Raw genomic sequence first — 13,217 nt, forward strand, 5'->3', positions numbered from 1 at the left:
AGAAAATGTTTTCATTTAATCAGATCATCCCCAAAGTCTTAAATTAACTCCAAGTCCAAATTCCATCTGGCTGCCAAATTCCTGTTCATCTGTATATCTGAAATTCAATCTATTTGCTTCCCAAGTACAATAGTGGAACAGGCACAAGATAAATATTTGCATTGCAAATGGGAGAAATTAGAGGAAATAAGGAGGTAATGGGCACTAAGCAATTTATAAAATATTTATAAGTTTATAAAAGCAATTGCTAAAATAATAATTTATGAAGTAAAAAAAAAAAAAAAGACAAATTTATACTGTAGCTCTCAAGGCTTGAAAATAATTTTCTGTTCTCCGGGACCATTTGGACTCCTGCTCTCCAGACTCTATTGGACACACTTTCTATATTTTGGGTAGAGGACCCTGGGCCTTGGGTTTCAGTTTCATCTTCTAGAGCCACTGGGATGACCACCTTGCTGTCTCCGTTTTGAGTAGGCCATATTCCTAGTCCAGCTGAGTGGAAACCCCACCCATATAGTCTCATCGGCTCTCTTCTTTGTCCCTTGGGCATGAAATGCCCACCCCTCAGTCTTGAACAGCCAGTCTGGCCCCATTTCCCTGGCACTTGTGGACAACTGGCAGACTGAAGCTGGTGGAAATGTGACGATTTGAAACCTCGGATGCCACAGCCCCACCCCTTGAGACCCAGCAAGCCAAGGTCCCACACTCTGAACCTCGGCTGAGCAGCTCTGCTTCCCAGGCTGCTTGTCTCTTCAACTTCTGCCTCTTGATTCTTTGGGCTATTGGGCCTCACGGGCTGGGCCGGCCTCTACCCTGCTCAGGGAAGTGTTACAAAAGACATTGGCTTTACCTGTAACAGCCTGGAGGCACCCCACTCAGCCATAAACCTCAGCCTCAAAGTACTCAGCTCTTTCATCTGTGGGCCAGCAAGTCTAGCTCTATTAATAAACCTAGAAGTTCCCTACTCCACCAGGAAGCCTCCTGCCCCAAAGCGCGCAGCTCTCTTGCTCCACAGGTTGGTTCCCACCCCATCTTGCATCGGTCTCCTGGCTCTGCTGCGGCTGCGTCTCCCTCTCTGTGCTGCCTCCTGCGTGACAGCTCTCCTCGCTTCCTCCTGAACCCTCCCTAGATTTGCCTTTGACATTCATAATGCAGCCAACTATCTTTTGCGGCCAGCTGGGATTTTACTCTTAGGCACCTTCACATTCTTCTAGCTTCTACCCTTTACCCAATTCCAAAACGGATTCCACATGTTCGACATCTGCTAGAGTAGCACCCCCCTCTCTCCATACCCAATTAATCTTCTGACGTGCTTGTAACAGACGTACACGCAGATGGCTTCCACACGCAGAAGCGTATTCTCCTAGAGTTTAGGAGGTTCGAAGCCCACATCTCTGTCTGCTTTGGGAGAAGGCCCTTGTTGAATGTCTATGGGACCAGTGTTCCTCGGAGGCCTGCGAGTGTCTTGACATGGGCCTTCCCCTGGGCCTAGGTGGTTCTCAGTGCAGGAACTGTAGACACACTCCACCCCTAGCTCTTCTTTCTCAGTGGCTACCCGGTGTCTCTCTCTGCTTGCTTCTCTCTCCTTTAATCTTTAAGAAAAAGGGTGAGGCCCACGACACCCCAGGGAAACCCCCTTTCACATTGAGTCAGGATTATCACCTGAGGAAGGGAATCACATCCCCTCCCAACCCCCTTACAGTGGATTGACTGGTCACATGCGATAACATCAAAGGGATGATCATTACATGTAATGGCATAACTGACAAATTACATCATTATACAGTTGCCAAACCCCTAAACATGATGGCCCACTAAAGTTGACTAATATTGGGGGGAATACATTCAATTGATGAAAGTAGAGGGTGGAGATTTGTATAAGATCTTAGAGCTACCAACAAAATTGTCATTCCTAGATTTCCAGTAGTCCCAAATCCCTATGCATTACTTTCCAAACTTCCCCCGGCTTCTAATTGGTTTATGTGACAGATTTATGTTCGGCCTCTTTGTAAGCATAATTACAGGTGGAGCTAACCGGTATTATTTTGCACTAACTTGTAAAATTTTGCAATATATTTGAACTGTTATGACTGAGGGTTTACTCTTATTTCTCCCAAGTCTTGCATCAATAGTTTATTGATCTAGATTTTTCCAAAGGCTCAATTTTAATTCAGGATGTGGATGACATACTTTTACATACAAACACTGAATTAAGTTGCCTTAATGGACTCAATTTATTTGTTGAAACCATTAACAATAAAAGAGCATGTGTTTTCAAAAGAAAAATTGTGATTTGTACAGTAATCTTTTGCCTACGTAGGACAAGATCTCTCTAAAAATGAGCTAACACTTCATTTGGAATGATGATTCACTATTAGAAATTTTTCTAGACTCATAACTAAGAAACAATTTCATGAATTTTTAGGATTAGCAGGGTATTGTTAGTTAGTGACTAAACTTTTCTTTGAGAGCTTCTCCACTGTTGGATTTATCTAAAATTTCATTCTTAAACCATTGCCTTGGGGTGAAACATTTGAACAAATTCTTTGTAGACCTAAAGATTGACTTACTTCAGCAACATACCTGCCTTGGGTTCTTCTGAATTGCAGTACACTGTTTTACTGTTGCAGACATGAAAAAATGCACTGTGTTTTAGCTCAGGAGCGAAGAAATCAGAGGCCTGTTACTGTGTTAGTTTGGGTACTTTAGAGAAACAAATCTACAGAAACTCATGTATAAGAGAGAGTTTTATATAAAGGGTAAGAGCACATCAGGAAAACATCCCAACCCAGTGCTGCCCAAGCCCACAAGTCCAACATTAATCCCTATGTCCGACACCAATTCACAAAGTCCTCCTCCATCTCACAAAACAGACGCAATGATGCGGACTGCAGGAGGAAAGCCGAGTCAGTGAGTGTGTAAGCATCTCAGCGCTAGCAGGGGTCTCCACACGACTGCTCTAGCACCCAGGGCTGCATCGGGGTAGGTCCATGTGGCTTCTCCTCAGGGATGTCTTGCAGGAAGTCAGCCTTGCCAGCTGAAGCAGGGAACTGGCTAAGGCAGCTGCACCCTGGTCTCATCATCAGAAAGCAGGAGACCGGAGAACTCGAAAGGCAAGGCTCACCGAGCCATTTATCCCGCCACCCTTCAATGAACCCCACATGTGTTTATCGGCCAGGTTGGCACAATAAACTACCTCAGTTTCTAATTAGATTCAGTAGCTCAAGTCTATCCGAACTCGCTCAAAACTATAGTAGCAGCTGCTTTGGTGGTGGAAGCCTCCTTCTGCTTAGTCTTAGGTAACTCAGTGATTTTACAAGTCTGTCATGAAGTAGAGGAATCATGAAAATATTCTCAGACTTAGCATTTGTTAGCAATTAAGACTGACTTCATATGAATTAGCTTTATTAATCCTTGCCAATATCCAGATTGAAGTATATCGTCTGTTAAAGTTGGCTTCATCATCACTTTGACCTGAAAATGGTGACCTATGTGACTCTGTACCATTAATTCACTACTCACTCCCAGAATAGATCTAAAGAAGACCTCATTAGAAAATTCTGACCTCATTAGAAAACACTTTCTTGTTGATAGATCATATAAAAAACACCAACATATACATCAAGCTGGTTATTCCATTCCTAATGGATTTGAATTAATAGGGTGGTCTTTCGTCTCCATTTACTTCTGCACAGTAAACTAAATTATGTCCATTCATCGGAGCATGTCAAACCGTGAAAGGCAAACCAATGCTGTCTTAGCTGTTGGAGCAGTCATGAGTTTTGTATGCTGTGTAAAGAAAGGAGCCCCCGTGGTGTAGTGGTTCCTTGTTGGGCTACTAACCACAAGGTCAACAGTTTGAAATCACCAGCTGCTCCTTGGGAGAACGATGGGGCTTTCTACTCCCCTAAATAGTTAGTCTCAGAAACACAGGGGCAGTTCTACCCTGTCCTATAGGGTATGAGTGGCCATTATCAACGGCAGTGAGTTTGGTTTGGGTTTTATAGAAACAAAGAGGGTTTTGTGTTGGGCTTTCTTTCCCTTTCTTTCAACTGAAAAAAATACCTCTTAGTTAAGGATTTAATGAATGTTAATTGCATACATTTTTAAAAGCAACTATCAAAACTGAAGCACGTCTAAAAATATTGTCAGAATATCAAGGAAATGCTTTAGCCAACTATTATGAAAACATTAGTTGCAACGTCAAAATTAGTTCCTAGAATGTGTGCTATTTCACCACCCACACTCAGTGTTTTGAAGTCAATGCCGACCCATAGACACTCTGTGTAAGAAGCACACAGTCTCATCCTTCTCCTTCAGAGCTGCTGGTGGATTTGAACCACTGACCTTGCAGTTAGTAGTCCAATGCTTATCCAAAATCTGAAGATCTTTTAGAACTTATAATACAAAGCAACAGGATGCTTCTGAAGATGCAAAACAAACTTGGATCAGTGCTGCTTGCACATGTAATGAAAACACTGGCTTCATATAGAGACCAAATAAAAACTTAATTCTACCTCAATCTTCACTAGATGATTTAATTAGAAGGTTGCACTACCTAACTCATCTTGAAATTAATAAAATAATACATATCATGAAAAATTATTGGTGGGTGAATTTTTCCCAAGAATCTAAAAAAGAAAACCCTATAATCACTGTGGTCTTTATTTAACCCATAATCCAGAAAAACAAAATATCGTGACAGGTCTTGGGTAGTTTCCCCGACCAAAAGGACTTTTTGAACATTGGCAAGTAAATGTTGCACCATGACCTCCCTCTGCAGGATATCGCTATATTCTGGTTGTGATTTGTATGGTTTCCAATTGGAGAGAAGTGTTTACTTGTAGAAAAGGTGATGTAACTGCAGTGGTGAAAACTTCAGAAAAAAATTTTTTTTTTCTTTTGGGGAATTCCTAAAGAAAGACCACATGGCAGAGGCCCTCATTTTACTGGAAAGCTTATTCAACAGTTAATGAAAATATTTAAAATGAATTGGCATGATCATTTTCCAAGACATCCCCAATCTTGGAGGGTACATTGAAAAGGTTCATGAAATACAAATATTAAAATTAAAAGTTGATAAATTAAAGAAGCCACTGTACTTGCTTGGCCATTTTTCCATTTAAATCCCCTGTTTCTTGGTGATCTTGATATATTACAATAATATAAATCTCTAATGCAAGAAAACATTCTCAATAGATCAAGGATGGCTTTGATGAAAACACAACTACTAGAATGAAAACTTTATGCCTAGAACCAAGAAATCGGGCCTCTTGAAAGCAGTTTCCGCAGAAAAATTGCGTTGGGAAACAAAGCCCACATGGAAGCAGCACACCAGCCTGGGTGATCACAAGGTGTCGAAAGGGATCAGGGATCAGGAATCTAAGACCCAGAACAAAAACTCGTATCATTGTGAATGAGGGGGAGTGCAGAGTGGAGACCCAAAGCCCATCTGTAGACAACTGGACATCCTCTTACAGAAGGGTCATCGGGAGGAGACGAGCCAGTCAAGGTGCGATAGCACCAATGAAACCATTCAGCTTTCCTCTAGTTCTTTAATGCTTCTGCCCCACCCACCACCACTATCATGACCCCAGTTCTACCTTACAAATCTGGCTAGACCAGAGCATGTACACTGGTACAGATAAAAGCTGGTAACACAGGAATCCAGGACAGATAAACCCCTCAGGACCAACAATGAGAGTGCGATACCAGGAGGGGAAGGGGAAGATGGGGGAGAAAAGGGGATCTGATCACAATGATCTACATAGAACCCCCTCCCTGGGGGACGGACAACAGGAAAGTGGGTGAAGGGAAACATCAGTCAGTGTAAGACATGACAAAATAAAATAATTTATAAATTATCAAGAGTTCATGAGGGAGGAAGGGTGGGGGAGAGAGGGGGAAAATGAGGAGCTGATACCAAGGACTCAAGTAAAAAGAAAATGTTCTGAAAATGATGAGGGCACCAAATGTACAAATGTGCTTGACACAATGGATGGATGGATGGTGATAAGCGTTGTACGAGCCCCCAATAAAATGATTTTTTTAAGGGAGAAAAATGCATTGGAATCTCATTCATGTATGACCATTTCAGAGGGCTCCAGTTGAAATTTGGAACTCTGAACTAACATGAGTCTCACAGGTTACATGTACAAAAACCTAAGGGTTTTCATCTTTTTATACTTCCTCTTATTTCTTTCCATTTATAAATTTTTTAGAGACCTTCATTCCTTTGTAATATCAGCGAGAAACATGGCAGAAGTGGCCAGGGAAGGTAGGCTTGAGGCATGTGTTCATTCTCCTGTCACGTCCGCCAGTGGCAGCCTCTTTAACGGTCGCTCCTTTAACTGTACAAGAATTACCCTTCTGTGTTCATCGAGGCGTGAACACGAAATCCCCTTGGGATGAGTCTGAATAACAACGAACATTTCCAATTTAAAACACGACACAGTTGCGGACACTAAAGAAAGTTGGTGCTTTTCTTGAAATCAAGCTGATGGAAACTTTATGGGGAAAGGCATTTGTTCAATTTCTATTGGAGAACATTCTTGTGACTATCAGCATCCTGGCATGGAATGTGAAGGACAGCTGCCAGTCAAAGATGCTACATCTGATTTTCGTGTATCGCAGATACACACACTCGGGGCGGGGAGAAGCTGTTGGTTAAATGGCAGAGGATGATAGGACCAGAGAACTGCTGGACGGATCCATCCCTCTTTGGGGAGCTCATACCCTGATGTTATCTGGTTTAATTTCCCTTGGTGTTTATTTATAATTGCTGCTTAAAGGGAATTATTTTGTTTGTGGTCAAAAAGTTTATAAAGCCCTATCCCCCAAATGGACAGGTGCCTGTCATATGGCATATGCAGCACGTCATGTTTGCTGTCCTGCAAATTACCACAAAGGAAAATTCCTAACGTGAGCATGACGACAGAATGGAAAACCAGAGTGAATAGATTACAGGAATTAAGTAAAGAGCTGTCTAAAGAGGGCCTCTGTGGCCATTAGATTTTATGTCAACCTGACTCTGTGGGAAGGTGTAGGGTGAGGTCCAACCTGTCCATCAGGTCACAGCCTGACGATGCCCCTTGGAGGTGTGGTCTTTTTTAATAAGAAAGACGATGAGGAATGTCTTCCTGCTCTTGCCAGCGGCCGTGGCCTCCCTGGTGGCTGAGACTGTGTGTTCACCTCCGGGGTGGCCCCATGTGGGTTGCAGACCTGGAGCGCTGCCAATGCCCTGCCATGTCTCCTTCAACCTTGGGTCCATGCGATTCTGCACCCACTGTCCTGTGATCTCTCTGCATTCCACATCGCCTTTCTGTGTCCCTGGCCTTCGGCTTGGTGAGTCTGAAGAGGGCTGTGACTAGCATCAGACCCAGGGACCTCGGTTGGGCTGGGCTGGGATCCTGCTCTGGACAAGGCAGCCTAACACAGCCCCCCCTCGCCAAAGAAAGTTGAATCGGATGTTGTAGAGCTTCGGTCATTCCTGGAATAACAGGGGCTGGACTCGTTTGTGTTGGATGCAAAGTTACTAGGTTGCAAGTAGCATTTGAGAAGGCTGGGGTGGAATTATAAAAATCTATTAAAGCTCTAGATTTAGCTAGATCAACATCTGAAGAACTATCCAAAACCAGAGCCACAGCTTCGCAAAACAGGTCTGCCTTAGCTTCCTCGCTAGCTTCTTGAGGTGGCACCTGTGCCTTAATTAAAGAAAATTGCTGTGCTTATTAATGATGCTCAACATGAGATTTGCTTAGATGGCGATGGCAGCTGAGGCTCACCTGAGAACAGTCGCTGTGATCATTGCATAAGTGAAACCTGCAATTTCACGGGATTTATTTTCTAGGTTTGGAAAGATAGGGCCCTGATTTCAAGGAGCCCTTCAGATGCTTGTCTTGATCCATGAACTAATACTTCTTCATGCTCCCTAGTTCTTCGTGTGGTCCCTAGTGTCTTCAAAGCTTATGCGTGGCCATCTAAAATGAAACGCGTGGTCTATTCACCTGCAGCCACCAGATGACAGAAGGCTTTGAACCCAAAGAAGAACATGCCAAAATAGGCGTGTGAAACATCTCAAGACCAGAAGAGCTAGCCGGCACTCAATTATACACGTTGAACTTTCCCATAGCAGAATCCTGATCAAAAGGGAGGAATGTAAGACAAGAATTAAAGTTCTCAAAGATCTCAGACTTGCTGGAGCCTCTGAGAGCACTAGTTCATGACTCTTCAGCCTGTCTCAACTTATCTTTAGAAGGAAAAATGCAAAAATTTGCTTTAAATCGCACAAAACATTGTCTTGGATGGTTGGCTTGTAACGTATTTCAAGAAGAGCAATTCTTTCTCACAACGATCATCATTTCATAGTGTAAAAAAAGGTTTGCCTCGATCAAACATGAATTGATCTCCCAAGAGAGATACATCACTTATTGTTCTGTAACTAGTTATTTATGGCCTACGTTCTTACCGACTCTGATGATAAAGAACCCCTGCACAATCTGCTCTCGCGAGGAGGGGATTCTCCGAGTTGAGAGGAGAATGCTCCCTCGTGGGCAAACCAAGAGAAGAGGAGCAAACCTGAAGCAGTTTCTTACAATGGAACTCAGGCTCCCATTAATTTACACAAAACAAACCAGAAGAAATCAAACCAAAATGTTCATCTATGAGGGAGGGAAGCATGGAGTTGATATGTATTTTCTTCTTTATGTTTTTCTGTCATTTCAAATTCTTCTTCAGTGAACATATCTTTCTAATAATAATAAATGAAATGTGTGTGTTCCTACGTTCTGCAGAAAGAAGCCCAGACCCCACAGCCAGTGGCCAGTCCATCCCACCCCCTTCTCTGAGCTACCTGTTGTCCACCGCCCTCCCCCCAGGTAGTGGGCAAACGTGAGTCTCCTGTCCTGCCTCACGTTACCCACGCCTGGCACCGCCGCACAGGCAGTTTCTTCTAGCTGGAACACCTGGGTCCTCTTTCTGATAGACTCCTAGCCTCTCTCCAAAAGGCCCACTTCCACTGCTCCCTGCATCCCCCCCACCCCTACTGCAGCTCTGCTCCCACCTTACAGACCCCTCTTTGGACTCTGCTGGCTTGGTTGTTCCCTGAGGCCAGTCTGCATTGGTGGGCCTCTTATTAGCAATTAGCTGGTCAACACAGCCCTGAGGTTGAGGTGAAATGAATCGCAGTTGGGGTCCCAGAGGCCGAGCTGATTGAGGACACCTGGCTTTTCTTGCTTCTCTCATCTTCCACCTGAAGCTGGAGAAAAACTCTCAGGGTGCCTGAGAGTGCTCTGTGGTCCTCCTGGCCCACAGGCTTGGGCTCTGCCAGGGACCTGCCTGTCACTGGGGCCCGCTGCCGTGGGTGGAGTTGACTGGTAAGATTGGGAGGACAGGGGATTGGAGGCTTTCTGTCCCAGGGACAGTGGGTAAATTGACCAGCCATCCTGTTTTCCTGGAACTGAGACATTTTCTCAGGATGCAGGATTTTCCACACTAAAACCAGGGGATCTCAAGCTGTGGGCCACATGGGGTTACCTCGGCTGAGTCCTCAGCCCTTGTCCCTGCAGGGTGGGGCTGCTGCACCCAGGTCCTGAGACACATGGCATTTGGGGCTTGCCTGCATCTCACCAAGATGACAGCCTGGAACAGCAACCACTTCCTGGAGTGCTCTCTGCCCCGCCCCTCCATCCTCCCAGGCCATGCCCACCTGGGCCGTGCTCCCTTGGGCCTCCACAGATCCTCCCAGACCCCAGGCCGCACTCTGGGGATCTTTCCTGTAGACTCCAGCCTTGTTTTAGGGTCTGACTCCATCGCCTTCTTCCTGAAGCATTCTCGCTTGCAGACCCATGACTGCTGCCTTCTCTGCCCCAGCCTAGTCCCCTGCACCACAGGGCTGAATCCCTCACATGCCGCACCTCTGAGTGTCTTTCCTCCCGGTGGGTGCATTCATTCACTCCCTCTCATTCATTCAGAATCAACCTATTTGATATTATATTAAAAAGCACCAGCACAGATTCCCACAGACTAAATCCGGACTCTACCAATGACTCACAGCTGTGTGACTCTCTACAAATGTTTTAACCTCCCCGGTCCTCACTTCCTTAAAGTATGGAAGTCCTAACCATAACGCCTACTTCACAGGGTTTCCGGCGCACTCGGCAATTGAACGATTGGAAAGTGCTTGGATCAATAATTGCCACAGAGTGAGCGCGATCAATACCATCTGCCATGGTTACTATTCTGACCCTTCTGCATACCAGATACTCCCAGGCACCGGGCAGATGCGATAACAAGCCCGGGAACTGACTATCTAGTGAAGCAGACATGTACGGCAGCAAGCGCGACTTCAGCGTGACTCATGGGGCGCTAGGGCGGCACAGAAAGGGCAGTAGCTCACCTGTAGGCAGAGCAGACGGACACGACGCTTCGCCTCTTCGAGGCAGTGGCAGGAGAGCCCAGCCATCAGGTCAAGGATGTATAAGAGTTTGCCGGAGGCCGAGGGAAGGGTTGCAAAGACCCAGCAGTGGGAGGCAGCTTTGCCGGTCCTAGAAGGGCACTGTTTTATAGCGGGGCCCTGGGGCGTGCAAAGAGATACTACACCCCTGATGAAGGAGCTTGTATGTCCTCCCATGGCAGGGGGTGGAAGCCCCTGGAGGTTTTAAGCAGAACGAACTGCATTCTGGGCAGAACTCTCCACTCTGGTGGACTGCGGTGGGCAGACTGGGGCAGGGAAGATGGAGGAGGCCAAACGGGGGCTCACTGGGCAGCTTCCCAGCAGCCTGACACACAGTCAGACTCACTATCTGGATCTGGTCCTGGTGGGGCTGGCCGCCCAATGCACCTATACACCCCCAATTCTGGAAAAAGCCGGGGTTGGAGCTTCGACTCTTGACACTCACGTCTCCCTGCTGCAGCTCCAACCATGGACCCTGGACTCTGGCTCTCCCCACACCACTGTCCCTGTGCTCAACCTTGAAGCAGGCCCACCCTTGCCAAAGCCTCAGCTCCCGGCCCCAGCCCCAGCTCACCCTGCCTGACCAGAGCGAGCCCAGCCCTTCGCCCTTGGCCCCTCCCCACTCTGGCCTTCCTTCAGTTCCCAGTTGCTCAGCTAGGACTTGCCCCGTCTCATTTTCCCATTGATGACTCAACAGCCCCTCCCTGGCCTCACAGCGCCCTCAGAGCCAACTGAGCAAAGTTTTTCCATCTCCTGCATGTCTGCCGGCACCGTCAGGGCATGTTGGTGCCCCCAGAGAGGTCTTGCCTTATTCCAAGGCCCGGCCAAGCAGGCCTAAAGTGAGGCCTGTCCTTGGCATGGCCTTCGCCAGAGCAGAGAGGACGGTACAGGACCCAGGAAGCAAGGGCTCGTGGCCTGAGCAGAGAAGACCTAGTGGGAGAGCTGCCCAGCACCCATACATTCCCCGATTCTGGCAAGGCCAGATTCTAGGATGGTATCCCACAGCAGCTTGCTGCAGTCCTGTGCTAGGGACTCTGGGAGCCTCCGGGGACTATGGAGGCCATGCAAACGGCAGTCGGTGATGGACCCCATCTCAACAACCAGAGATCCTGGCGGCCCAATGGTTCCAGGCTCAGCTGCTCGCCGAAAGGCTGGCGTTCCAACCCACCCAGTGGTTCTGCAGCAGCAAAGGCGGAGGGATCTGTTCTCACCAAAATGACAGCTAGACAGCCCTCTGGAGAAGCCCTGCTCTCCCTCACGGAGCGGATGCAGTCAGAGTCTGCTGGACGGCCCCTAACAACAGCTCAACTGCCACCACAGACCAAGGGCCCACTCTGCCGGGGGACCGTGCTGGGGTCTCCCCAGCGGCACCCTGGGGGGCTGGGACCCTGAACACAAAATGAAGCTGGGGCTGGGTGAGAACCAAAGCCTTCTTGGAAGCCACAGGCCTGGGTGTTTGGAAACCAGAGCCAGCCGCCTCCACCCCACACCTGCCCCGCGCCTTTGACCCTTGACTCGGCTGTGCTCACGCCGCCCCACCCTCACCCCCCAAAAAACCCTGACATTTGCAGCTAAGCTGCAGAACAAGCCTTCCAAGCACAGCACTGAGCAGGGGAGGTAGGACCCAGGTTCCCCGGCTCCATGTGACCCAGCCCAGCCGGCACCAGTTGGGGTTTCTCAGCTCCCACCGGGTCCCGGGCTCCTTGGGGAGCAGGAATTACGTCATTTTCATCTCCATACACCCAGTGACAGCACATACAAGGCACGCCGCAGGTGTCCTCTGAAAGCACGAACCCCTTGACTCACAACACCCCCTGTTCCCGGGCACTGGGGCGCTCCTTTCTTTCTGCGTCACTGAATCCCCACCGTCGGGTTAGATGATGCCAGCAAAGATTCTGTGTCGAGGGGTTTGTAGGAGCAATGGAGAAACTAACCCTTCCCCATGAATAGATCAGCCCCAACGAAGGAAAGGGGTGGCCGAGACCCCATCCCCAGGCCCAAGGCAGACCCCACCACTAGCTCGCACCCCACACCGGGGCTGCATGTCTGTCCTGGCACAGCAGAGACTCGTGCACCACGCTAGAACCGCGCTGTCCCTGGGCCAGCTGTACAGTCTAATCAGAGACTACGCAGTGAGCCAGGCGTTTGCTACAGCCCTTGTCCACTGTTGTCCTATTCAGATGTGGTTCACACATGTATCTCAAGAGCACGGACTCTGGGGCTCTAGCCCAGGACAGAGAGGCTCTGAGTGGAAAGGAAAAGAAATCAGATGGGAAACCATACAGGTTAGACGACCAAAGGTTCTTCGCGAGACCTCCCGCTTCTGAAGAGACCCCACTGGGCCTTCCTGCGCCAGGCAGTGAAACATCTGAAGGAAGCCACACTGTACAAGGTCAGTCAGGTGTGGGCTGGTGGTGGAGGAGAGAGAGAGGGGCCTGCTGACTGCAGCACAGAAAGGTCTCTGAGAGCTCCCTGAAGAACAGCTGCTATGGAACTCAGCTATTCCTCGGTGCCTCCTCCCGGCTGAAATCATTCCCTTTAGGCCACTCAGCTAAGGAAGCCTTACCTGGAAAGAGCCCGAGTGGACGCATGGTAAGGTCCCCAGGTGGTGCAAATGACTAAGGTGCTTGGCTGCTACGGAAAGGTTGGAGGTTGGAGTCTACCCAGAAGAGCCTCAGAAGAAAGTCCTGGCAATGGCTTCCCTGGAAAACCCCATGGAGAGCGTGTGTGTGTGTGTGTGTGTGTGTGTGTGTGTGTGTGTGTG

This window comes from Echinops telfairi, unplaced genomic scaffold, assembly GCF_000313985.2.
Source record: "Echinops telfairi isolate 266 unplaced genomic scaffold, ASM31398v2 ScPeMD7_7424;HRSCAF=8462, whole genome shotgun sequence".
Lineage (NCBI taxonomy): Eukaryota > Metazoa > Chordata > Mammalia > Afrosoricida > Tenrecidae > Echinops > Echinops telfairi.